Raw genomic sequence first — 26,519 nt, 5'->3', positions numbered from 1 at the left:
GAATAAGATTCATTTATTCTCTCTCACCTTCCCCCATTTCCCCTCCACAGTAAGAGCCTTTTGTTTTCTGTTTTTTTTTTGTGGGATAATTTACCCCATTCTACCTCTCCCTTCTCCTAGTACATTCCTCTCTCACCCCTTAATTTTATTCTCCAGATTTGACCCCTTCATTTTCAACTCACCCTGTGCCCTCTATACATCTATCTATATCTATATATATGTACATATAATTTTTCCCCTCCAACTACCCTAATATTGAAAAAGGTCTCATCAGTTACACATATGATCTTTCCATGCAGGAATGTAAACAGTTCAACCTTAATAAGTCTCTTATGATTTTCTCTTTCGTGTTTACCTCTTCACGTTCCACTTGAGTCTTGTATTTGAAAATCAAATTTTCTATTCAACTCTGGTCTTTTCATCAAGAATGTTTGAAAGTCCTCTATTTCACTGAATGACCATTTTTCCCCCTGAAGGATTATACTCAATTTTGCTGGGTAGGTGATTCTTGGTTGTAATACTATTTCCTTTGCTCTCCAGAATATTATATTCCATGCCCTGTGGTCCCTTAATGTAGAAGCAGCAAAATCTTGTGTTATTCTGATTGTGTTTCCACAATACTTGAATTGTTTCTTTCTGGTTGCTTGTAATATTTTCTCCTTGACCTGGGAACTCTGGAACTTGTTTACAATATTCCTAGGAGTTTTCCTTTGGGGATCTCTTTCAGGAGGACATTGGTGGATTCTTTCAATTTCTATTTTGCCCACTGGTTCTAAAATATCAGGATACTTTTCCTTGATAATTTCTTGAAAGATGATGTCTAGGCTCTTTTTTTGATCATGGCTTTCAGATAGTCCAATAATTTTTAAGTTCTCTCTCCTGGATCTATTTTCCAAGTCAGTTGTTTTTCCAATGAGATATTTCACATTGTTTTCTAATTTTTCATTCTTTTGGATTTGTTTTACAGTGTCTTGATTTCTCATAAAGTCACTAGCTTCCAATTGCTCTATTCTCATTTTCAAGGAAGTATTTTCTTCAGTAATCTTTTGGACTTCCTTTTCCATTTGGCCAATTTTGCTTTTTAGGGCATTCTTCTCCTCATTGCCTTTTTGGACCTCTTTTGCCATTTGGGTTAGGCTATTTTTTAAGGTGCTATTTTCTTCAGTATTTTTTGGGGTCTCCTTTAGCAAGCTGTTGACTTGTTTTTCATGATTTTCTTGCATCACTCTCAGTTTTTCCTCTACTTCTCTTACTTGCTTCTCAAAATCCCTTTTGAGCTCTTCCAAGGCCTGGGACTGATTCATATTTTTCTTGGAGGCTTTGGATGTAGAGCTTTGGCTTCGTTGTCTTCTTCTGGTTGTATGTTTTGATCTTCTTTGTCACCAAAGTAAGATAATATAATCTGGCTCTTTTTGTGCTGCTTACTCATGATCCCAGCCAATTACTTGAGTTTTAAACCCTTTGTTAAGGTAAAAGTCTGCTCCCGATGTGAAGAGTGCACTGTGCCAAGCTTCAGGAGTTTGTGCAGCTATTTTCAGAGGTACTTCTAGGGACCTGTAAATTTTCAGTTCTTCCAAGGTGGTATGGTAAGGGGTGAGGTGTTTCCTCTCCACAGCCACAACAAGCTTCACCACACCAGTGTTCCTCCTCGCTGTGACCCAGATCCAAGCATGGGTAAAGCAAGAGATTCCTGCCTCAGCACTGGCAAAGACATCCCTGTAATCCCCCTCTGATCAGCCACTCGATTCCCCCTCAGTCTGTGGGCCGGAAGCTCAGGAAAAAGCCATGGCCCCGGGACACGTTTGAGACTTGAGACTGAGACCTATCTCCTCTCTCACCGCAGTCACAGACTTTTCCCACTGATCTTCTAAATTGTCTTTGGTGTTCATGGGTTGAGAAGTCTGGAAGTTCCACAGCTTCCTGGGATTCAGTCCTCTGAGGCCTGCTCCAGGGTCGCTGCGGCCTGTGCGTCCACGCCGAACTGTGCTCCTCTTGCGGCCCGGTGCAATATACCTTTCTGATCAACCATCCAAGCTGTCTTTAGCTGGAAATTTGTTTCACTCTGTCTTTTTGTGGGTTCTGCTGCTTTAGAATTTGTTTAGAGCCACTTTTTCAGGTATTTGGAGGGCTTTGGGGGACAGCTCAAGACAGTCACTGCTTTCCCTCTGCCTTCTTGGCTCCACCCGCAAGATGTGGGTTTTTAATGCCTTGGATGCTCACTAGTTGTGTTTTTCTGGACACAGTCACTTCATTTCAGTCTTAGTTTTCTAATCAGTATAATGAGGACAACAATAACATCTACCTCACAAGGTTGCTATAATGTTCAAATGAGATAGCATATGAAAAGTGCTTTGCAATTCTAAAAGTTATTTTATACAAAATGTTAGCTTGTGTTTTACCAACTAAACTACCAAGGGGTTGTTTAGAAATACACACACATTTATATATGTGTGCGTGTATACATACGTCTGCATACATGCACACATATATAATGAGACAATATTTATGAAGTGCTTATATGTGTGTGTTTTTAATGTATGTATATATATCCATATGCATATTTACTTCACCTTCTCCCCCTCATGCTAGAATTAGGTAAAATAATAAATTTCATATGAAGGAATATAATGTATAATATCTCAGGGGAAATTATATGAAAAACTAGGAATAAAGGGGTGAGAAGACTTAAAAACTTCAAAATATGTTAAAAGTTAGTAATCTTACATCTACACCCTTCTCCCTTGCAGAGGTGGGCTCTATCCACAGATGTGGAACATTTCATATATTTTTAGACACTGTAGATATATTGATCAGTTTTGCTGATTTTTGTTTCTCTTCTTCCTCTCTGTCTTAAAAATACTTTTTAATATATTGGATGACTCCCTGGAAGGGGAGGGATATTAAGGGAAATTTTGATAATATGGCAAACAAAAGATTTCAATAAATTTTGTTTTAAAAATAAGTAATCAGGGGGCAACTAGGTGGTGTGGTGGATAGAGCACCGGCCCTGGATTCAAGAGCACCTGGGTTCAAAACTGGCTTCAGACACATAATATGTACTAGTTGTGTGACCCTGGGCAAGCCACTTAACCCCCATTGCCAAAAAAAAGTAATCAGAACAATTTTGCTAGTTAAAAGATAGAAAAGTTGATTAATGGAATGGAGTCAATTAAAAAAAACCCTCCCTATTTGACAAGAAGTTTTGGGAAAACTAGAAAGCAGTTAAGTACAAGTAGGTTTGGACCAAATTATTATGCAATATGTATTATATTGTATATGTCACAAGTCCAGAATGGATGTATGACCTACTTAAAATGATCACATATGTATTTTTAAAAATAGACCTAAACAGGAGACTTGACCAACTATGACTAGGGGGAGAATATTCAACCAAACAGAGGATTAGGTTGACAATCAAAGATAAAATAGATAATTTTAATTCCATAAAATTAAAAAGTTTTCTAAAAAATTAATGCACATTGCATAAAAAAGTACATTTTAATTAATTATTTTTGGGGGATGGAGAAAGCTTTGGAGTAAACAACTCTGATATATCAGGAATCAATACAAATATGTGACCAGTAGTCATTCCCCAATAGAAATATAGTCAATAGTGAACAAATATTTCCCAGAAGATACAGTAGAATAAAAGAATAACCCAAATAACTCACAATAAAATAAATACTCATTCAAATAACTCTGAGGTTTCACCAAACACCTTAAAGATTTGCAAAGATGATAACAGATTTTAAAAAAAGATAATATTGAAGGGGTTATGGGAAGACAGGTACACAGAGACTGTTGATAGAACTCTGAATTGGTTCAACCATTCTGAAAAAAAATTAGAATTATATTTTTAAAAGTGACTAAACTATTTATAACATTTAATGAATTGATCCCAATACTGGACATATATTCCCAGAGGAAAAAGGCAGTCAATATATATGAAAATATTCATAGTGGCACTTTTTGTGTTAACAAAGAACTGGAAATAGAGCGAGTATTCATTGATTGGGGAAAGGCTAAACAATTGGAACATATAATTTTAATAAAATATTTTTCTGCTTTAAGAACTGAACATGAAGGATTTTGAGAAAGAAGAAACATAGAATATATAAGATTAGATTCAGAATACATATACTCATACATATATAAATGGCTACAATAATGGAAATGAAAAGGGTACAAATATAAAGCTGAACACTATATAATTATAGACCATATCTGGTTCTTAGAAAAGAGCTGAAGAGCTGAAGTGTTTCTTTTGTTGAGGAGGTGGGGTAGGACATTCTGGAATTTTCATGTATTGTCAAGCATAGTCAACGTGATGGTTGATTTTGATAACTATTGTTCTTTCATAATAGTGAAGCATAAAGAATATGGTAGCTGAAGGTGTATGGAGCCAGTGAGGGAGAGGGATTATATTGGGAAACAACTGATATAAAAACAAAACATATTTTTAGAAGGAAAGAAAAAGCAGTGGAAAGGGAAAAACCAAACCTTTACAGAACGCTTGCTGAGACACCCAACTAAGCAAAATCAAAGTGAGAGTATTTAAGGATGAACTCATAAGGAGGGTAACAAAGAGATAAAAATGGAAAAGCACTGTCAAGATTTCTATAACAAATTTCTTTTCACCATCATCAACACTGAAGCCATCATATTTAGACTAAGATATCATAGTTCTTGGTACATTTGATGAGGTGGTAGAAATTGTGTTAAGGAAAACAAGATAACAGAAAGAATACGTGGACTAAACCAAATATATAATGTGAAAGTATGTGCTGCAGGCAGCACAATTGTCAGGGCAGAGACAGAGAGGAGTTGCAAAGCATTTGAAAGATAATAAAAATTATAAAAAAAGTCTGATGTTATTTTTAAAATGCACCACTGAACTCCATATGAGAAAATATCAATACTGAAACATAAGCTTACCTTTCCATCTTTATGAAAATTTTATGAAATTTATTTCATATGTGTTGAGGACTAACTGGATGAAAGTAAGGAACCTACTGCCTTTCACAAGTAGTATTCCATAACAGACTACTATTTTAGTCAGGCAATTGAAGGAAGGAGTATAAGCAAAAACCAAAACTTAACTGTTTTTTTTATAAAAAGAAACATTGTTTTACATGTATTTGGACAGTTTCCATTGCTTTCCAAGAGTCCACAGCTATACTTCATCATTTCAATTTCAAATGTCTGTTTTCTGCCCATTTTACTATGAAAATAAAAGGCTTGGAAGATCTTTAGAAGACCTAAGAAAGTTTGTAATTCTCATTGGGAGACAGGAGTATTTAGGAAAGTGTACCAGAGGAAAACAAAAGGATACCTATGTTATGGTGTCAAGGTCTGTTGCGGGGTTGTCTGAAAAGAATTAAGACTCAAACCATCTTCAACCCAAGCAAAGGCATTTATTGAAAATTATGCTCTCAATGGTGTGGCTAGGATCCTTAGAGGAGCCTAGCACTTTAGCAAAGCAAGACAGGAATTTATATAGAGCAAATGAAGCTATTAGCATTACAGAATATATGAATATTAAAATATAGGAGGGATTTGCTAATTTAGGGAAGGATCCTAGCCTTGGTGGAACTGTGCATGTGGCTACCCAGAATGCGTACAGAAAAGCCCACTGGGGGTACTAATATATGGTAATGATATTATAATAAGTTTCTCTATGTCAAAAGTTCACCTAAAGGACAGTTTTTGCCATTACTGCACAGGCGCCTACTCAGGGAAAGTCCCTTCTATTCTGTGGTCAATATCCTGCTCAGCATCCTGTTGATGCTGTTTTCTTACTGGCTGGCTCTTGTGATGTATCTAAAACTAGAGAGAAGTGGTTGAAGTCATGGACACGCCTGCTGTTTTAGTGAGGCATACAAGTAAATTAAGATATTGGAGCTCAGGGCAGTGGCTTGATTCCATCATTTCCCTCTCAAAGAACTGGGGCCCAAATGCAATTGGGAAATGGATGAAAGCTTTTCTTCTGTAGTTTCTTTGAGCTGAAAAGGGGCATAGAGATGTCCCTCAATGGGTCCCAGTGGGGAGGTTGACTGGAATCAAGCATAGGCCACATGCAGGGGATGATTGGTAGGTATGGATTAATATCTACTGTTTGATACCAACTGTAGGTGAATGGCCTATAGTCTGGAAAACACAAATCTGACGAGCAAGTTCAATATGCAGGGCCCAAATATAAAAAGCAAAAAAAAGTTAGAAATCATATCAGAATGGAAGAAAACACAGAAAGAAACCAAGAAACATGAAAATATAAGTAACAACACTTGCAGGTAAAAGCTTTTCACCCCTAGATTTAATAATTATACAAATGAATTTACTTATAAGAGGCTGACTTTACTCCAATTATAATAAAAAACTTGGGAAGATATTTAAATAATTAATTCCAAAACAATGCATATTAATAAGTCATTTATAATAAAACATATTTATAATGAAATTGACTTTTATTCCATAAATTACCTCCCTTTGAGAAAATTGATTGTACTGAAATTTGCTTTCCCAAACCAAACTAAAATGTTTCTGATTTAGTTTTAGTAATTAATCAAATAACAACTAGGTATCCCAATCAGTTGCACCAATACCTATACAATTTACTTTAAAATGATCAGACCTTTTCTGGTTGTAAATGATTTGTTTTGTTGCTGTGTCATATGTGTCTTCTTAGGTTTCTCTGAATTCATCCTGTTCTTATAGATCTTGAAGTACATAATATTCATTACATTCATATAATTTGTGTAGCCATTACCCAGTTGACGGACATCCTTTCTGTGTCTAGTTATTTGCAACATCAAAAAATGTTGCTAAATAATTTTGTATTTATGGACCTTTATCACTTTCTTCTATCTCTTTGGATAGTTGGCTTTTTTTGTGACAAGCGTCAATACCAAAGGACTATTCAATCCCTAAAGTGAACAGTAAGACTAAATTTTCAGCATCCTTATTGTCTTAAACTCTATTATTTATTCTTTTACACACATTCGCTATCAGTATTCATTAGTTGATAGAAATTTGGAATTGATGCAATTATCCAGAGAATTTAGCAAAAAACTTAAATGATCTTGGATAAATTGTCCTAGTTGGATATAGTAATTTGCCAGGGAATACCTGGCTTACATTTTATTTTTAAAGCTGCCAAGCAAATATATTCATCACAACTTATAGTAGAAAACTGTTTCCAGGCCATCACCTTCAACATTATGTTTTATCTTGGCATTAATTTTTATCAAATAATAATGTACTTGGCACTAGTGTATCTTCCTTCAGCCAAGGATCTCCAAGTATTTAGCAAACATTAATTAAGTAATACAATAGCCTTGAAAGAAAAAGCATCATCCCGATTTTGAAATTGAAAGAACTATAGAATGGAGAAACTACTAATATGTAACCCAATTGGGCTTTTTAAGAAAGTAGGAGACTTTAACCTTTTTGATTCACAATGGCTACTCAGAAAGCGGGGAAGGAGATACCTAAGAAGCAAGAAAAACTTAAATAAAAGAACCCATAAGGTAAAGGCGAATCAAACTTTCTTGCCCCTGCCCTTGAAGAAGAAGTATCCTTAATTTACCTCTGTTGTTTCAAGCTTGGTACAAATGAAGCCTAAATGATTCTGAAGTCCTCATTTCGTACATTTAAGTATTGCTATTTTCTATTACCACAGACTTGACCATAGACCATCAGTCATCTCTGTAGGTAACAGAGAAAAAAGGAAAAGAGATTAAGAACGAATGAATGAACTAATTACCACTTCTAAAAGCAACTCAAAACCCATGTTCACTTAGGGAGGTCCATAGTGTCTAATTCATTTCTGTGAAACACTATGGTCATATTCTAGCAGAATTTATATTTTTATTAGCAAAGAAGTTTGCCTTCAAATCATTAGAAACAATATGTAAGAACTAAGTTATTATTGCTACAATATAAATGACCAAGGTTATGGAAGGTAACATAAAAATGAGTTATATTTTTATTTCATGTTTTATATCCACACTTGGCTCTTCACATCTCAATGGCAATAGGTAACTTTGCCCTGTGTAGGAAATATAAAAACTCTCAGAACATGCTGATTAGATTTGAAACACCAAGTCAGATAGGTAGGCCAGAAGATTTGTCTTAGGATTATTTATTTAGATCTGGGAGAAACTTTAGAGTTTAAAGAGTTTAACCTTAAAATTCTAACTTTACAGATGAGAAACTGAGACATAGAGAGAAAGACAAGTGGCACGGCACAGTAGAGTGATCAGGAAAGCCCGAGTTCAAATCCTACAACAGATACTATATCTATGTAACCCTGGGCAAGTGACTTAACTTTGTTCAGCCTCTGTTTCTTCATCTGCAAAATAAGAATATCAGATCCAGTGGCCTCTATGGTTTCTTTCAGCTCTAAATCTGGAATCCTATAATTAATTTTCCAAGGTTATAGATATAGTAAGGAGCAGATCTGGAATTCAAACCCATGTCATCTGACTCTAAATGCTGAATTCTTTCCATTAAGTCAGTTTATTTAACAAGGTGTTTAGTTATGCTTTACTTTTCTTGTTTAATATAAATAGTAATTTCCCTGCATTTCATTTTTGACAGTATTTTGCATCTATCTCTTTCTTTTCGTTCAAACAGCCTATAATCTGGCCCATGCCCTCCTCATCTTTCCTTTGGACTATGGCAAAAGCCTCCTAACTAATCTCTCTGCATCTCCATTCCCTCCTTTAAAGTCCATCCTCCACAGTTTTCACATTGATACCACTACAGTAAAGGTCTGACCATGGTACTATCCTACTGAAATATCTTCAGTGCTTCTCTATTAGTTCTCAAATAAAATAAAGATCTTCAACCTGGAATTCAGAGTCTCCTACAATGTTTCCCACCTACCTTTCTGGTCTTATTTTATTTTACAGTCTGTTCTTCTATAACACGAAATATCCTTTCCTAAAAATCACTAATCTATGTAAAATTGTGCAATAAAAACCACAGGGATTGTGGGGGAAATGGGGTTGGGGCACAACACTCAAAAAGTTTATTGGTTACTCATAAAAAAGATAGAAATCTAATAAAAATGGTAGCACAGTTTTATACATGTTAAATGGTTAAGAAATACATAAATATTGCAATTAATTGTGGCAGCTTCTCCAGCCTCAGGTTGCTGCTTGGTTTGGGTCTCACAAGGTGGGACTTGTATCGTCAACTGCTATGGGTGAGCAAGGAAGTGGGGGTGGGGAAATCATTTAATTGGAGGTGTTGAATAAGTGGCTTTTTATATAAAAAGTTCATACATATATAAAGAAAGAGCAGAACACACAATCTCATAGGATAACCCATACTTAACTGAGGTAGTTGGTAGATGTTTGAGGTGTGTGCATACGTGCATTTTTAAAATTTTCCTATGGATATGGTTCTGTTGGCTGCAGTTTTTTGTAGTATCTTCCATTTTTCTGGGACAAACTGTATCAATCACATTGGAACAGATTTATTTTCAAAACAAACATTATAGCAGAAATGAGGGTATTTCTCTTCTTGCATTTTCTGTTTCAGTCAAACTTGGCCTCCATATATACTTCTGTCAACCTATACTGTGCCTTTGCACTGACAGCATCACTTGCCTGGAATGCATTCCATCCTCTCCACAGTCTCTTAAAATCCCTAAGCTCCATTAAGGCACAGATCATGTGCCTCTCTATTAAATTAGTTGTGAGCACTTTTTTCATCCTCTGGCTCCTTCTTCAGCCTGCTCCACTCCCAAGTTAGTTATCTGGCTCCTGGCCAGGACACTACCCTGAGTCTGACTCAAGAACTGGTGAGTTGCTGCTTAGAACTGCTATGTGATGAGAAAGTCCAGCAATGCTGAGCTCTCTCTGGCTCACTCTAGGGTCTGCTCCATTCCCACATTGATCTTTCCTACCTCCATACTGGTTGTGTGGCCATCTGGGAACAACTTCATGATTTGTGCTTTCTTGCCCAGAATTGCCGTGACATGAAGAAGACTACCCAGACTCACTCTCTAGCCTGCTCCATAACCACAGCTCTCAGCTACTCCTTCAACCAGTCTCATGTTCCCCTGGGTATGACTCCATCCTGAGGCCAACTCAGTGATTGGTGAGTCTTTGCCTGAAACCCCATGTCCTGAGAAGGCCCTGAGCTTCTGCTTACAATCTCTTTCTCTTTCATTTTTGAGAGCAGGGACAACCTAGTTTTCTTGTTTTTGTGTCCCCAGCATTTAGCACAAATGCCTAATAAATCATTTCCCTATTATCTTAATAGGCAGCTAGGTAGTGAAGTAGACAGAGCTCTGGGCCTGGAGTTAAGAAGATGTAAGTTCAAATCCAGCCTCAGACACTTACTAGCTATATGACCCTGGGCAAGTCAATTTACCCTGTTTGCCCCATTTTCCTCACCGGGAAAATGAGTTGGAGAAGGAAATGGCAAACCACTCCAATACCTTTGGCAAGAAAGTGCCAAATAAGGTCACAAAGAGCTAGATATGACTGAAAAAACTGAACAACAAAATCATCTCTATATATCCTAAAATTATGTTGTTTTTTTAGTAAAGTACTTAGTATATATGAGTTTTCTTCTCCCTAGTAGAAAAGGAGACCCTTGAGAGCAGGAAATTTTCTTTTGTCTTTGTATCCCTAGTATTTGGCATTATGCTTTGCATATAGTGCATATTTAATGAATACTTATCTAATAGATTCACTAGGCTTAAAACAAATGAAAAAATGCTCTGTTTCTTTTAAAGGTAATCATATGGACCAGGAACCAAATTTCAGAGACTTGTATTTTACCCTGGATTGCCAATTTACTTTCATTTACTTTCATTTACTGACTCCTATAAATTGGGGAAAAATGATACTTAGATAAAGACCACTTAACAGTTGCTCACTTCCATCCTTTTTATACAAGTATTTGAGAAACACAAGATGAAGGTGAGATTGGCCATTACACTGTGGAATAAATGGGTGTTTTTTTTATGTGTTGATTATGCCATTCATTTAAAAATACATTTTTCTAGTTGTTTTGGTTGCTTTCTCAAGGTACATGTTTTGTTGATAATGGTTTCTAGGGAATCAAACGTGTCCATTTGCTCATTGATAAAAATTAAACCATCCCGTTAAATTTCTTTCTTTCTTTTTTTCCCTTTAAAGTGTGCAGTTTTATTTAAACTGTTCTTAAGTCAGTGTGCAGGTAAAGCTCCTCCCCTCACCCAAGTATTGACACCAATTTCATAAAACTCCTGGGGAGACTACAGTCTTCATTCACATCTATATTGGGGGTAGGGAGGGAATTTAAAGGGCCATTCATTACGGCTGACAATCTGAAAAAAAGGAACAAGTATTAAGGTGGAAGATACAAAAAGTCTTTTTTAAAGGATTACATGATTTCCATGTAAAGCAATATTAGTACCTTCTCTGCTTCCCCTCTCCCCACCTGGATTTTTGTTATGTAGCTCTTTTTCTCTAGCAAGGACAGCCTTCATAGAGGCTTGCTGTAACAATGCATGACACAATATTTGAAATGATTATTGAAAAAAATGTATAATCAGAGTCCTGAAGACACACTGTAGAACCTTGGGGATGTTTGCCTCCAACATACTTAGACTGCTCATCACCTTCACTGTTCTAGTTTTTAAGTCCTGAGTCAAAGTATCAAAAACAAAACAAAATAAATAAAACCATGCCAATCTCATCTCTCTTTTTCTTTTTTTTGGGGGGCAATTATCATATCACACCCTTTGACAAAACAAAACAAAAACAAAAAACAAAACAAAACAAAACACAGTCCATTTAGAAGCATTTGCAGTAGACAATGGGGGGCCTAGATTTGTACTCCTGCTTGCTGATCCACATCTGCTGGAAGGTGGAAAGAATCACTAGGATGGAGCCTCCAATCCAGACAGAGTATTTGTGCTCACGTGGGGCAATGATCTTGATTTTCATTGTGCTGGGAGCTAGGGCTGTAATATCTCTTTACATTTTGTCATCAATGCCTGGGTACATGGTGGTACCACTAGACAATATGGTATTGGCATACACATTCTTATGGATGTCAATATCACACTTCATGATTGAGTTGCAGGTAGTTTCATGGATTCCACAGGATTCCACACCTAAGGAAGATTGTGGAAGAGAGCTTCTGGGCATCAGAACTTCTCATTGCCAATGGTGATAACCTGACCATCAGGGAGGTCATAGTTCTTTTCCAGAGAGGAGCTAGATGCAGTAGTGGCCATCTCCTGCTCAAAGTCTAGGGCAACATAACACGACTTCTCCTTGATGTCAACACAATTTCCCTCTCAGCTGTGGTAGTGAAACTGTACCCTCTCTCGGTCAGGATCTTCATGAGGTAGTCTGTCAGATCACAGTCAGCCAGATCCAGATGGCGGATGATGTGGGGAAGGTCATAACCTTCATAGAAGGGCAGAGTGTGGGTCACACTATCAACAGAGTCCATCACAATACCCGTGGTATGACCAGAGGCATACAGGGACAACACAGCCTGGATGGCAACGTACATGAGTGGGGTGTTGAAGATCTCAAACATAATTTGAGTCATCTTTTCTCTGTTAGCTTTGGGGTTTAGGGGGACTTCTGTAAGCAGCACAGGATGCTTTTCAGGGGCCACACAGAGCTCATTGTAGAAAGTATGATGCCAGATCTTCTCCATGTCATTCCAGTTGGTGACAATACCATGTTCTGACTTCAGGGTCAGAATATCTCTCTTGCTCTGGGCCTCATCTCCCACACAACTGTCATTGTGGCCCATACCCACCATCACACTCTGATGTCTGGGGCACCCAACAATGGAAGGGAAGATAGCCCGAGGTGCATCGACTTCTGCAAAGCCAGCTTTACACATTCCAAAGTTATTGTGAACAATGACAGCAGCAATATCATCATCAATGGTGAACTTTTAAGTGGCAAGTTTAAACCCTAAAGAGAGAGAAAGAGGAGGTGGTACCACACCTGGAGGCAGGGGGAGGCAAGTGCACGTGGGGCAGAAGAACTCACAACTCTATCCCATTAAATGTTCAAGCAAGCATTAGATTTTAAGAATACCAATCTGTTTGTGATGAAGTTACAATCTTTCAAAGAAAGAAAAATATGTTTATCTATATAACATGGCGGGGCAAAAACCTTCTATGTTTTAAAGATGCTTTCAAAATACAAAAAATCAATAGATTTCACACTGTAGCCATATTATTTTAATCATATTTTGAATTTTTTTTCAAGTGGGGAACCAGTGAGTAGTTTTTACTATGGAGGTATGTAATCAATCAACAAACATATTTATTGAGTTCCTACTATCCTCCAGGCATTGCACTAGTTTTTTTGGAATAAGAAGAAAAATAAATCCACAACTCTCTGTCATAAAAATCCTTATAGTTTATTAGGAGAGACAACACATACATATATAAATGATATGTAATTAATCAATCAATTAATAAACATTTGTGAAGCACCTACTATGTACCAGCCACTATGCTAAACCCTGTAGATACAATAAAAGGGAAAAGACAGTTCCTGCCCTATAAAAACTTATGATCTAATGGATCAATGGGTAATTATCATATAACTGGAAGGAAGGTGCTGCCACAATTGGGAGACTCAAGAAATACCTCATCTAGGAAATGGACTTTGAAATTAACTTTGAAAATTTGTAGGATTTTTAAGATGCTGAGTTCAGAAGGAAGTCCATTCTGGCACTGAGATGGAAAGTGGAATGACAAGTATAGCAAAGAGCAGACCAGTTATGATGTAACATATAATATGTTAAGGAAAATAATATGTCTAGAAAGGTAGGTTAATGCCATTTTGTGAGGGATTTTAAATACCAAAAAGAAGAGCTCATACTTTATTTAAGGCAATAGGGAATTACTAGAGAATTTTGAGCAAGGGAGCAACATGATTAGATTAAAGAATATTCCTGTGGCATCTATGTGAAGGATTGAATGGAGCAGAAAGTTATTCAAGTATTCCTGCCCTTTGTCAGTCATTCTCCAATTTGTGCACATCTAATTTATTTCTTGATCATTTTTACCACAAAGAGTGTCCCTATGAATAAGTTTGTATGTACTGCATTTTTGCTTCTGTCTTTTACTTCCATGGGATATATGCTCAGTAGTAGAATCTTTGGGTCAATGGGTATAAAGAGTTTACTAATATTTCTTTCTTAATTACAAATTAAGATCCAGAATGGTTAGTCTAGTCCACAATTCCATTGACACTGTATTATTGTAACAGTCTTTCAACAGTCCCTCCAACATTGACTGTTGCCATTTATTGCCATTTACTGCCAAATAGAAACTCATGTTGATATAAGGTGAAAGCTCAATTATAATCATTAATTCTTTTGTTACTCTTAGTGACTCTCACAATGTTTTCATGTGATCATTTACAGTTTGCAATTTGTTTGAAAACTGTTCATATCCTCTGAGCACTTGTATAATGGGGAATTTATAGTATATTTTAAAATATGGTGATTATACAAAACAAAAGAAAGGAAGAATTATAGAAGATAAAATGGGCAACTTTGAATACATTTAATTTAAAAATTTTTGTACAAATTAAATGAATATGTATAAAATAAGAAGAGAAACTGGGGAAAATATTTGTAGCAAGTTACCCCCCCCATAAAGGTCTCATTTCCAAGACACGCAAAGAACTCATTCAAATTTATAAGAATAAGAATTATTCCTCAATTGATATTTGATAAAAAAAAGATTAGAAGAGGAAATTTTCAGAAGGAGTGCAAGCTATAATGACACCATGAAAAAACAATCTAAGTCACTAATAATTAGAATATCAGAATTAAAATAATTTATAGTCTCTACCTTACATACACCAAATTGGTAAAACTGTCCAAAAAAAGGAAAATCACAATTGTTGAAGTAACTGCAGGAAGGTAGGTACACAGGTATACTGCTGGCCAAGATGGGAATATGGTCTAGCTATTTTGGAAAACAGTTTGGCATTATGCCAACACATTCTTCTTTATCAGTCTTCTGGAATCATCATTTAGTTGCTCAGAGTTCCTAAGTCTTTCAGAATTGTCCATTTTTTGAGAGATTAAATGCCAGAAATTTTATGAATTTTGAAAATATTTTGAAAATAATTTTTCATAATGTTTATTAATGCTTTATAAAATTATTAATCATTTTGTGGGCTTATTTTGTACCCTGTTAACTTACCATGACAATGATTTTATTTAGTTTCTTTGCTGATTCTCTTGTGTTTTCTAAGTACATCATAATGTCATTTGTAAATAGAGGGAGTTTTTTTTTGTTAATGGTTAATCTTCTAATTTTCTCATCTTTTCTTACTGACATTACCAGAATTTATAAAACTATATCAAATAATAGTCAGGAGAGGGTACATCCTCTAACCCTGTTAGAAGTTGTTTAGTATTTCTCCATTATACAAAGACTTAGCTATTGGTTTTAAATATGTTTTGAGCATATTAACTAAACAGATATTCAAGACTATATTTTATAGGGCATCTCACTTTAAAAAATATTTTTTCTTTGTTTAGGGATATTATGCCATCTTTTGAAAAATCAAGTTCACGGTTTTTACTAATAATGAAAATTGACTCATTGATATGCTTCCAACTTTGTCAAAGTAAATTATTTTCTCTCTCTCTTTCTGTTTATATGATGTATATATAAAGATGTATATATACAGATCAATGTAGATACATATACGTGTGTGTTGCTGTACAATTGTCTGCTTGTTTTTTTATTTTTAAATCCATAAGATCATGAGCACCTTGAGGATAGAGACTGCATACCATCCTTTTTATCCATCATGCTTATAACAGTGCCCGGTACATAGTAGGTATGTAATAAATGCTTACTAACTTTGTTTCTCCATTATTTGTATAACAGAAATATATTAGTATTATTAAATGACACTGGCAGTGCTTTTCTCTACTTTTAAGAATGGTTTTGTAGCATAGATAGTATTGATTGTGCTTTAAATATTTAATAGAATTCACTTGTAAATACATCTAGCCCAGGATTTTCTTTTCTTTTTCCTTTCTTTTCCTTTGTTTTTTCACCACTAGTTCATTTAGGGTTTACTCAATTTCTTTTTCTGAGATTGGGTCACTTAAGGTTTCTGTTTCTTGGTTTGTTAGTCTGAGTGTTCTACAAGTTTTTAGGTATTCATAGACTTCCTTTGAATTCTTACATTTGCAAGTATATAACTAAGTAGTTTCTGGTAATTATTTTGACCTATATTTCTTTATTCTGTATTTGTATATAGGTTTTAAGTGATTTTGTATGCAGCAAATTATTATATTTTCATTTGTTTTAATACATTTTTCTATTATCTTTGTTTTTATGGGGGATTAATCCATTCAGATTTAGTAATTATTTTTTTCTTCCATCTTAATCTTGTAGAAGTTAATGCAATGTGTTACTTTTACTTGTGTTATTTTTTATTATCTTGTCTTTCTTTCTCTTCTCTTCCAAGCTATTTATGCCACCAATTTCCTCTCAACCCTAAAAAAAACCCAAACAAACAAATAGACAAACAAACAAAAAAAAATACAGAAGGCTATCCATTGCAAGATTTCTTTCTTTCTAGTCCCACATTCTGAATCACCACATTATCAGGCCCAATCTTCTCCTTTGCTCCAAAGGCACACTTTGCCTGTGTTATCCCTTCTACTTGTGTCCTTGTTCCCATAATCCCAAATCTTTCCATCTCCTCTAAAAACTGGACTCTTTAATCATTTCTCCTCCTCCTCCTCTTCTTCCTCCTCCTCCTTCTCCTCCTTGTCTCAACTTCTCTTAAGGTACTATCTTCTTCCTTTCTGCTTACAAATATCTCCAAATTCTCCTCATCCTTAAAAACACTCATTTGATGATAAAAATTGTTTTTACATGCAACTGGGAAATAAGATGTACAGGCAATGGGATATAGAAATCTATCCTGCCCTAAAGGAAAATAGAAGGGGAAGGGGATAAGAGAAGGGAAAGTGATAGGAGGGAGGGCAGATTAGAGGAAGGGTTATTCAGAATGCATGACATCTTGGGATGGAGGGAGGGGCAAGATGCAGAGAAAATTTGGAACTCAAAATCTTGTGGAAATGAATGTTAAAAACTAAAAATAAATTAATTAATTAAAAAAATTTATTTGACCCCATCACTCCCTCAAACTCTTATGTATATGCACACATATACATATGTGTGTATATGCATGCATGTGTGAGTGTGTGTGTGTGTGTATGCTACCTTTCATAACTAAAATCCTAAACTCCTGGGCAAAGCTGTCTACACTTATTATCTCTTATTTTTTCACTGCCTACTCATTTCTGAATGCCTAACAATCAGACTTCCTTTCCCATCATTGAATGTGTTCTCTTTAAGATCACAAATGACCTCTTTATTGATAAATTCAATGATCTTTTCAAAGTCATTCTCCCTCTTGTCTTTTCCACATTATTTGACACCATTGACCTCCTCCTTCCAGGTAATCTCACTCCCTGTATTTTCCTGATACTGCTGGATCAGGGTTCTCTTCCTCCTTTTGTATTAGTCTTTCTTGGTTTCCTGAGGATCATTATAATGCCCTGTACTCTAAGCATAGATGTATCCCAGGACTCTCTTCTGGGTTCCTTGGATTCATCTCTCTCTACAGAAACTCTCAGTCTATGATATTTCCCACATGGAGGAAGAAAAAAAGGCTATTTATACCACTTAAATACAAATATAGAGGCAAGATTGTGTGTGTGTGTGTGTGTGTGTGTGTGTGTGTTGCCATTTGGAAAAATGATATAATCCTTGTTTTGTTTTTTTTCTCTCTCTAAAAAAAGGAAATATATGAGTAATTTAACTCACAGTAAAACTTTTCTTTTGTGTTTTTGTGCCCAATATTGGCCCAGTTTTGAAGAATGACACATTCTTCATGTAACATTGATCTGTTCTTAAGATCTTCACATATGTGATATTTTCTGCAATTCAGTCCTCAGGAAAATGTTACAAGTCATGCCCTGCATCTGCAAGTTTACTTCAAATAGACTGGACAAGAATAATTCAAATTGGGGGGTGGTGTATAACCTGCTTGGAAAGCAGACCGATTTAGTCAGAATGTCTGACAAAATCTAATAATTTATGTGAAGTTTAATTACAGCAAACACAAAGCTACTATTGAATATACACAACATTCATCAATATCACTTCCATTTAAGAGCTGGCACTTGAAAAGAGTAAGTAGCAGACTCTCAATATGATATTATCTATATTAATCTCCATTTTTCACTTCTCTAGCGTTCAGCATGGCAGATAGGTGGTGCAGTGGATAGAATGCTGGGCCTAGAGTCAGGAAGATTCCTCTTCCTAAATTCAAATCTGGCCTCAGGCACTTACTAGCTGTATGGCTCTAGGCAATTCACTTAACCCCCATTTGCCTCAGTTTCCCCATCTATAAAAATGAGCTATAGAAGGAAATGGCAAACCACTCTACTATTGTTGCAAAAACAAAACAAAACAAAATGGGGTCATGAAGAGTCTGACAGGACTGAAAAATGATGGAACAACACTGTTTTTTAATCAAAGAATATCTGACTTTTTTCTCTCCCACAGTCTTCCCTAGCACCCATGAAGAAAGCAAGGAAAACGAAATAATAGTTACACACATATATAGATATATATGATATATGTGTATATATATAATATATGTATTTACATACATACATGTATATAAAAGACATTATGAACATTGACGCTTACACTTTAAGGAGAGGGAGCATGTGGAGGTAGATAGTGTGGGATGTAAGCTCATAACAGGCTAATTGGTTTAGCATATCACTGCAATATCACATATAGAAAGTCTCTCTAACAGAGCCCTGCAACAGTCCATTAATTGGATGATATGCCTTCCATTTGGCAGATTGATGCTCTTAGGAAGTCTTACTTCAATGGTCTTTTATAAGCTCTTCACTTCTGCTGAACCCCCTCCCCCCATATACTTTTCCTTATACTTTCTAAATTTTTTATGCATTGTCTTTTTTGTCTTTTATTCTTGTGCTGTGATTTTTTGCTTTCAGTAGAAAAAGCTGACCCACTAGCAAATCAGGGATGTTTTTATTTCTTGTCTGTTGTCATTCAGTCATTTTTCAGTTGTATCTGACTCTTTTTGACCCATTTGAGGTTTTCTTGCCAAAGATACTGAAGTGGTTTGCTGTTTTTTTCCCCTCCAGCTCATTTTATAGATAAGGAAACTGAGTCAAATGGGGTTGAGTAGTTTGCCTAGGATCCAAAAGTTAGTAAATGTCTAAAGCCAGATTTGAACTCAAGAAGATGAGTCTTCCTAACTCCAGGTCTGGCACGCTATCCACTGGTATTTCTTGCCTATAAACCATCTATTTAAAACACATCTAATCTAACTACACAAAACTCAACTACTCTTCTTGAGTTTTTCTTTACTGTTAAGTGCTTTGGGGCTGCTTTTTTATAGGCAATCTTTGTCTTTGGACTATTTATGTTTATGGAATAATTTTTACACTTGAGAATGCTAAAAATTTGGTCTTTTAATAATTAAGTTCTTACTATTCCGAATACTGTTAGACATTTAAATGATTAATAATTTCTACTTTGAGAGAGTATTAATTAACTTTTAACTATAAAGGACTGAAAATAGATCCAAACATTGAAAACATGCTTTACAACTCAGTTAGACACTAAAGGAGGTCTCTAAAATTGATACTGGATGCTCATTAGTTTGGATAAAGATTTATAAATCTTATGACAAACTATGGACCTTCAAAAGACACCATTATAGAGATCCTCTAATATATATCGTCATATTTTCTAATGTTTTCTTTGAAGGTCTCTATGTGATAATACTTTGTAGACAAAACTATAATATAATGTAATTTCTTGGATACTTCATCAACTAAACACTTGAATAGAGACCAAAATAGACCTACTAATGAATTCTGGCTTGTGGCAAACAGTATCATAGAGAGATTTTGCTGTGTGTAACTATAAAATGCTACCTTTCTCACAGTAGCTAGTCAGTCACCACCTGTCTGAGCTGTTAGAGGCTGGCATCCTGTACCTATCCTATCCTTTATCTGTCCTTGTGATTTACCCAAGTTTGGTTCAGGCACCCTGAGCTCTCAATAGGAGATGTAGGCACTTGATCGCAACATTTACTGTATCATGTCCCTACCTTGGTTATTTTGCATATGATACTATTTTGGGCTTTAGTATAAAGATTCTCCCCCAGCAAAGAGGAGGAAGAGGGAGGGGAGTAAAAAGAAATGTATCTTAAATATAAACACAAATCCACTATGAGATAAGACATTGCATTCTCCCATAGAAAAGAGAATTCTTAGCAATAAAGAGTCATAAAATGATTAGAACAAAATCTAGTAACTTACCACTACTTTTACAGTCGGTTAGGAGCTTAATACTAAAATCTCCTTCAGACATTTGCAGTTTCTTTGTAACTACTGCTAATTATTATCTTATATTTTACCTCTACTATCCACCAGCCAATCCAAATCTCTGTCTCTGTCTCTCTTTATTTGACCTGTTTTTTTTTTGTTGTTGTTATTGTTGTTTTTCACTGTTGCCCTTATAACTACTCCTGCACCTATTATTTTCTTTCTTGACTGTCTGAAAAGTGGAGGGACAGGCACAGAAGTTGTCTTTTGAGAGGTCACAAAGCCCTGTATCAAAGAAGGCATAAATTAGAAGTACAGGTTTGCCCAGGAGGTCATGAGCTAATTGTTCCTGCCTCTGTGGAGTTGAGATGCACCGTGCAATGATCTCTCCCAGTATCTCAGAAATTTGTCCCAGCACTTAAAAGTCAGCTTAAAGAAAAAGTTTTAGGGGTGAGAATCACCTCTATAGTTTATCTGCAGGGTTTAATTTCAGTAACCTATTAAAAGAATTTTCATTATCACATAGTATGGACTTCGGAGTCATTATATCCATTAGGAGTCAGTCAGATTTTCTCACGTTTTCTGAAGTAGAGATGATGGGAAAGGCCCCTTTATCTTATGTGCATGGAAGCATGCTTACCTCAAACTTTTATGATCTTGCCTAGCTATTACTTGAGTGTGCTCTAAGGGGGCACTACATTTAAAAAAATGTTGATAATAGTTTTGCTTTCCTGGGAAAAAATACTAGCATTCACTACATGGAGTAATTTTGATGTACTATTAATTGCTGAAGTATAACAAATATGTGATATCAAGTTCTTATAATACCTCTGCATAACACTTAAAATAATGAGTCTAAATCACAAAATTCTAATTTTGACCCAAAACCTTCTCTTTTAGACTTCATTACATTCTATATAAAGATGCTGCTGCCACATTAGTGCTTTTTCTGAGACACAGTTATAAAAGTTTTTCACATAAAATTTTTACAACTTTAAAAATGTAGAATCTATTAATAAGGCATAGTGCTGTATATTATTAAAACATCTTTGTACTTAATTGGAAGACTATTAATACTGTTCCTGATTCCAAAATTAATACATTTTTCTAAGATTCTTTTGAGTAACACTGTCTTCTAAAAACTGTACATATTGTGTTATGGTCACCCAAGGTCAGAACCCAGCAGCCATATGCTCTGTGTGCCCTAGGGAACCACTCTGAACAGACTTCTATGGGTTTCCCACAGTATTTGGACCAAATTGTTTCCTAACCCATTTCCTGTAATCAAGAAAAAAAGAATTGGTGATGGGAGAAAAAAAAATTTCAAACCTCAACTTACAGCATTTTAAACCAAATACTACAGCAAGGTTGGGGGAAAAAATCTTTCCTTACATAGTCATGACCACAATGAAAAGCCTCAGGGGACCACTCTATCAAAAAGGACTCTTTACTAAAGCACAGTTACTGCTAGCAGTTTCTGCATCATTTGACTAGAAATGGAATAAAAAAACCAGAAACAGGGATTTATACAAAGTAAATTTCACTTTTTCCTTTCAAATTCAGTGAGTTTTTCTTTAGTGTAACTTGTCAAAAACCCATCTGAGCCATTGTTAGAGAAATCTAAACATGTCAATAATGACTTCATAATATTTCTGTTGAGCCAAAGTTGACTAAGGTCAAGAATAGAATTTCTTGGGTGCTTTCACCTTCTTTTTAAAATTGTAGGCTTCTTTTGATTCAGAAAAAGAAGATTTCAGTAGTATGAGAAAAAATGGCAGACAGCATAGGCAATCTAATCCTTTTATTCTAGGAATTAGTTCACTAGAGATAGCTTCAATGAAGCAGGTGCTGCCCACCACACACATACATGTATAGTGTGGACATTATCTGCTTCCGTTGATTTAAAATAAAGTTGAGAATTTAATTTTCCTTTGTTCACTTTTTAGTTTTGAATTATTGACAGCAGAATGTTAAATATTTGAATACTAAAATATTAGTTGTTGACTATGAGCAATTTCTTCTTACTAAAACCCACCATGGTAGCATACAGGTAACCTTGGGTTCTCAAAGATTATGCTAGGGAGTTGTAAGGGCTAGTTGGTCCTACCATGCTGGAAAGTTTTTGAGTATACACCAGTAGATGATTGTCATCTCGTTATCTAGGGCCAGCCTAGAGAAGCTGGCTCATTGTTAAAAATCATTCTATGAGATAAAGAAATTTTATTACCCATAACAACTCATGATACCATCTATTTAATACTGGAGGAGTTATCTTCTGTAATAGTAGAAGACTGATTGAAAATCAATTGAAAATCAGATTGATGAAATCATAGAGCTTATAAAAAATTCAAGTAAGATTTTGAAAAAAATAGCCCTGGAGAATAGCAATTTTGTTGAAATGAAGTTGGTCAATGCCACTGAAACCATTTAAAGTCAGGAAAGGGACTAGAGGGAGCTATGATTAGTAAATATGTAAATATGTGCGTCTATGTAAGGGGTGGTATAAAAAAAGGCCTCATGTTAAAAGGGGTGAGTTAATGTTAGAAGGAAGAGATTGAGAATTATTTTATGGGATATACTTGGGGCTGGGAAAAGTGGAAAATAATTCAAATGAGAAGGTAGAAAGAAATTGGAACTTGTAGGGAAAAAGAAGAGACAAGTCATAGGTGGGCAGAGAATGGCTAGCTTAACAGTCAGAATGAAGTTGGCAGTACTGATTAAAGAAAAAAAAACAAAAACAAAAAACAAAAAACAAGAGAGGCAGACTTCTAAAACTGGTTTGGTATAATAGGTTCGGGGGAAAAAAATCCATGTTTGAGACAATCAAAATTGGTACTCAGTTTCTTGGTGTATTTGTGATGATTAATAGTTTTCCATTAATTCTATTGAGGCCAATAGGGTGAAAAAGTATTACAAATGGCCTGATGTATCATGATTCTATTTGAAGCCAATCATGTCTGGGGGCATATTCAGTCATATTTAACAAATACTATTTGAGTTAAATTAATCCAGATAAAAGCTGCAGTTCTTTCAAAATCGGTCTCCTGATTGTGATTAGATATCTCTCTCCCATGCTACCAAGGACTCTTCCATACTAGCATAATGAAGAAGCTGGGCTGGGTTTTCAAGCAAGGAGACAGTTGCTAAACCCTGTGCAAATGTCCTAGAAAGAATTCTGTTCCAGGACTGTACCATCCTCAAAGAGAGGAAAGAATTTGCTGAGCCCCAGGATTCACACCCCACCTCAGATATGTTTTTAAGCAGTGGCATGAAAACCCTACAGACCAGCCAATTCTCTTGAAGCTGAAACCCAACAGTTCAAAATATAACTAAGTGATGTGGCCCCAGCTGTGAAACCTATTGCAGCTTAATAAATATTTTGAGCCATCTGAGTAACTGCTGTGTCTCCTTCCCAGAACAACTAGAAAGGAGCTATTCATTATACCCAGAATCCAAGACAATGATGAAGAGGAAAAAATGAAAAGTACATTGGGTGTAGGAATTACCAAACTGCTCTAAGCATTGAAGCCCTCCCTGACATAGTGCAAATTTTTTTTCTATAGCTAATTAAGATCTCAGTCTCCTCTTGCCTTTCCCCCAACTACACCAATATAATATACACATATACACTACTTTTATTAAATATACGCATAACATATATATGTTATACATGTGCACACACACACTTACCTTGCATGTCTAAATACATGAAGGAAAGATGAATCCTGCAGTAGTTTTGATAATCTTATCTCGTCAACCAAATGCAGATAAGCTGATTAACATGAAGGGTTCAAAACTGGAAAACAGAACACTAACGATCTCTTGTTATCTGCAAATGTGCAAAACAGCAGCTGGTAATCACCAATCAAAGTGTGTAGATAAACAGCAAAGAAGAAAACATTATGGATGCTCCCAAAGTCCAAATCCTGGCACCTGATTATGCTGATGCATAGTGCATCAGCATGAATTCAAATATGTGTGAATCACAGTATGTCTTCAAGGTCATGCGAAGTGCTAAACTTGGGATATGATACTTTTCCTGATTGTATCCAAGTTGCCAATAGTGCCATAAGTTGATCCTAAAACTAAAAAAAGCACATCAAGGTAACATTCCTAGAAATAGATTCACAGTATTTAAGGGTTATTATACATCGCTTAAGATATTAAAGAACAAAATCTTTGGGGACTGAGTGGAAAAGCTAATGTCTAAAAGCAAAAATCTATGTTTTCTATGAAGTGCTTTTTTTTTTTTTTTTTTTTTTTTTTTACCAAACCAGTTTGAGAAGGCTTTAAAGTTTTCTGTGGTATAAATTAGATGGAGTTTACATTTGAAGTCTTTGGGCTTGAACCTGAGTTCAAGTCCAGTTACTGACATTCATAAGCTGTGTGACCTGCTAAGCCATGGATTAACTGCAGTTTGTACTAGTGTAAGAGGATCCCACATCAGGAGATATTACACTGATAAAACACTCATCCTTTTCCTTAACTTGTACTAATAGGACTTCAAATAAAATAAAAAAAAATGCATGGCACCAATTCATTCAATTAAACAGCACTTATAGTAAAGTATAACATAAATATGATGATGTAAGGCAAGGATCCAGTTTCATGGAAATAAATACCAAAATACACTGATTCTATAGATCATCAATGATATTGGAATTCCAAGAGATATATTTTGGTACCTGAGGATTACCAAAGATAGCTTTATGGAAAAGGTAGAGCTTGAGTTAAAGAATGAGTAGAATTTGAAGTGGAGAAGAAGAGAGATGAAGGGAAGAAGGAAACAGAGAAATGGAGAAGAGGAATGTCATTAGCAAAGGCATGAATGAATGACATATGTTATGAGGATAGTGAGTTGATAAGAGAAAAAGTGTGTGTATGGGAATTGTGAGAGATGTTCTTTCACACTACCTGAATGAGACTTCAAAAAACCTGGGAGATAAAAACTATGTGTTCTAGAGAAATTATGACCTCTAATAGGCACTACGAGATACATCAAAGAAAAATCACTCGACCTCAGTTAACAAATCAGTTAATCAAAAAGCATATATTATGTGCTTATTATGTAATAGTCACTGTACAAGCATCTGGAGACAGTGAGAGAGCCATGGTCCTCAAGAAGCTTACATTTAACTAACAGGGTATGTTCCAAGAACGTATGTAATTGAAACAATACAGGAAAATTCCAGGAATTTCTTATCCTTGTTGCCCCCTCAGAGGGCCACAAGCACCCTTCCTACCAGGCAAAGCAGGTTTCCTAATGCCCTTGACCAGGATTGGCTATATGTTTATCTCTCTCTAGAATACTGCTTGACTAGAAATACAGTTGGTATAAGGAACAACATTGTTTGTCTTCCACTCCTAGGTGACCAGTCTTTGGTATTATGATATTCCCCCCTTACCCAGGTCTGGATCATTGTCCACCTTTGAGAGCATGCTATTTAAAAAAATGTCACGGTCTCCTATTCTTCATTCATAACCCTCAGTGGTCCAATACATAGGAGATTTCATACCTAATTCTCTGCAAATCCAGTTTTATCTGATTAAAACAAGTTTTATTCCAAGAGAATTTGTCATCTATGGTAGAACCAGCCTGGAAGGGGAGATATCAACTGATACGTGCTAGTTAGATTGGGCCCCTTTCGTAAGGAAAGGGGAGGGGGAAAGTAAAGAGCATATAGAGAGTCTGATGAGAACAAAATTATACTCTTTGAAAACAATGGGATTCTACCAACCCCAGCACTTATCTATATCTGACCTACCCAGGATTAGTGTATTCAAAGGTCCTTGAGAGGTTCTTGGTCCCTTTACCTAACTCAGGTATAAAATCTTCTTTGACCTTACCCTCCTCAGACAACTCTGAATTGATCAGTAGTATCAATAGAACCAACATCCCATGTTGCTGTAATATTTACAGTGTGTTTTTCCAAACCAGATTAAGATTGAGATCTATGAGTGGTAGTGAGACAGATCTCTCCATTTATTCTTTATGTGTGAATAAGTCTGACCATATCATCCTCCTACTCAATAAGCTCCAGGAGTTCTCTAACCTCCAGGAATCAATCTTTCTTTCTTTCTTCCTTCCTTCCTTCCTTCCTTCCTTCCTTCCT

General features: G+C 35.7%; 1 pseudogene; it reads right to left on the bottom strand.

Moving 5' to 3' along the window:
* Nucleotides 1-11,795: 11,795 nt before the first annotated feature.
* LOC114038056 lies at nt 11,796-12,908 on the bottom strand (annotated as a pseudogene).
* Between the last annotated feature and the right edge of the window lie 13,611 nt (nt 12,909-26,519).

Source organism: Vombatus ursinus, unplaced genomic scaffold (genome assembly GCF_900497805.2).
Source record: "Vombatus ursinus unplaced genomic scaffold, bare-nosed wombat genome assembly UNPS02010788.1, whole genome shotgun sequence".
Classification (NCBI taxonomy): Eukaryota; Metazoa; Chordata; class Mammalia; order Diprotodontia; family Vombatidae; genus Vombatus; species Vombatus ursinus.
This window is presented reverse-complemented; position numbering and strand designations above follow the sequence as displayed.